A 2759-nucleotide genomic window follows, 5' to 3' on the forward strand; every position below is an offset into this window, starting at 1 on the left:
TTAATTATATATATTATAACCAACAGATGTTCATTAACTATACTGATTCGGCTCCAACGGCGTTGGGGGAACAGGTACAGGCTACCAGTAAAATGACTTGGCGAAATAGACAGGCTCTCCATTGGCTCTTAGCGGAGAAGGGTGGAGTTTGTGTCATGTTTGGGGATGACTGTTGCACCTTTATTCCCAATATTGCTATGGACAAACTCAAAGGATTATGAGCAGAAGTAAAGGCTAATACTGGTTTAGACTCCCTTGTATGGGATTGGTTAGTCCTAGCGTTAGGAAAGTGGGGTGCCATGTTTGCTAGGATGGCCATCGTGTTGGAAGGAGGGTTATTGACTCTGGGTATTGTAGTTTGTTGTGTTATACCCCTGGTAAAGTTAATTGTGGTTCAGACAACAGTTAAACAGATGTCTGTAATGAGAGATGACTCTCCTGTGGTGATTAATTTTGTACCGGGAAGCCCAGGCAATTATACCAATAAGTATGGAAAGCCTTGCAATGCGGTTGGAGGACCTCTTGACTGCCCCTTTGGTAACCCTAACTGTCTCTATGAAGTGATTGGGGGGTTGGTCATGCGTGTCACGATTTTCGTAAGGATGATTTCCATGTATATGTTCAATTACCCAGTTCAGATATATGTTTACTTATACATGTCCACAAAAAGTGTCATTTGCGTCACTATTGCAAGTGGTGTACAAAAATTCATGAGGATGGTCATAACCATCACCCAGAACCTTTTTTCTGTGCCAAGTGTTAAAGAGGAGATTGTCTTATTTGTAAGGATGAGGACTGTGCTCCTAGATAATGGGGTTTTAGAATTTTTATTTTGCCTGATGCTTTGTGTTCTTTGTATGTTTCTTTGAATTTTTTGATATATATCGATGAACATATATATATTTTCTTTTCCTTTCAATTAGTTTTGCCTTCTAAAATTAGGTTCATTTTACAAACACATGTTAGGTAACAGAGGGTATTCCGGTTACAAGTGTCTATGGACCATGTCTTTAATCATTTCACAAAGGTTGGTAGGTGTCTGCAAGGGAGGATATTGTTGAAATGTTTGGTCTAGTTAGGTTTTCTTTAATGTTTCTGATTGGATCTTTTACTCTTATGAATATTGGAGATGTTTGGTCTAGTTGGTTTATATGCTTCACTTTGTTTTTATTTTTTGTATTTTCTTGTTTATCATAGGTCTTTTCATTTACTATCCCAAAGTCTTATTTGTCTCATTTATGTGGCTTAATAGCCCCAGAGGGGGGATTGTAGTAGTAACATAAGACAGCTGAACATTAAAGTAGCGAGCCACATGTTCACGTTGATCATGAGACTGTGGTAATGGAGATATACTAGGGGACGTTCTGGCCCTCTTGTTTTCTCCATTGTGCTGACGGACTGATCAGACACATGGGCACTTGAAACAGTTGGACACACTGGACTTGTGGTCTGCACATTCCACTGGAGGCACACATACCAGAGAGGCGCTTAAAGGCAATTGGACACTAGACATATGGTCTGACCATTCTATTACAAACATACATGTCAGACAGAGAGGCGCTTAAAGGCAATTGGACACTAGACATATGGTCTGACCATTCTATTACAAACATACATGTCAGACAGAGAGGCGCTTAAAGGCAATTGCACACACTAGGGATAGGGGAGACTAGAACAAAGAGTGCATTGATTTGGTGGTGAAGGGAAGGGGCATGGGGTCTGTTGACACACTGGGATAGAGGGTCCGGCCACCATTATAAACTAATTGAAAGCAGATGGTGGTGAATGACTTCATAAGGGATGGACAATACTATGTGGATTTAAATATAAAGGACTGGACTTCTGAGTGTGTGGGCCGCGGGGTGTGTTCCGCGGGGACATGCCAGTTGGCTGTACAGTTGTAATAAAGAGCATGTTTGAATTTACAAGTTCTGATAAGCGTTGTATTTGAAATGATTTTCCACGACAATGTGCACAATCTTCCACTGTAATTGTCTTTAATTGAAGCATTGAGCATTAAGACCATCACACATGCATCCACACCTCTTACCCATATGTAAAACTGTGATAAACAGGAAAACATGTACACCCACGTGCGCACATACACCACCCCCTGGTTGATGCTTATTTATTAAACACTCTTAGGCCTCACTCCCCCATATCTGAGATATCTACTGCAGCCCTCATCCTCCACATACAACACCCGTTCTGCCAGTCACATTCTATTAAAAGTCCCCAAAGCACACACATCCCTGGGTCGCTCCTCTTTTCAGTTCGCTGCAGCTAGTGACTGGAACGAGCTGCAACAAACACTCAAACGGGACAGTTTTATCTCAATCTCTTCATTCAAAGACTCAATCATGGACACTCTTACTGACAGTCGTAGCTGCTTTGTGTGATGTATTGTGGTCTCTACCTTCTTGCCCTTTGTGCTGTTGTCTGTGCCCAATAATGTGTGTACCATGTTTTGCGCTGCTACCATGTTATGTTGCTACCATGGTGTTGTTATGTTGTGTTTCTACCATGGTGTGTTGTCATGTGTTGCTGCCTTGCTATGTTGTTGTCTTAGGTCTCTCTTTATGTAGTGTTGTCTCTCTTGTTGTGATGTGTGTTTTGTCCTATATTTATACTGTATTTTTTTTTTTTTCCCCCCAGGCCCTCGTCCCCGCAGGAGGCCTTTTGGTAGGTTGTCATTGTAAACAAGAATTTGTTCTTAACTGACTTGCCTAGTTAAATGAAGGTTAAATAAAATAAAAATG

Source organism: Salvelinus alpinus, chromosome 14 (genome assembly GCF_045679555.1).
Source record: "Salvelinus alpinus chromosome 14, SLU_Salpinus.1, whole genome shotgun sequence".
Lineage (NCBI taxonomy): Eukaryota > Metazoa > Chordata > Actinopteri > Salmoniformes > Salmonidae > Salvelinus > Salvelinus alpinus.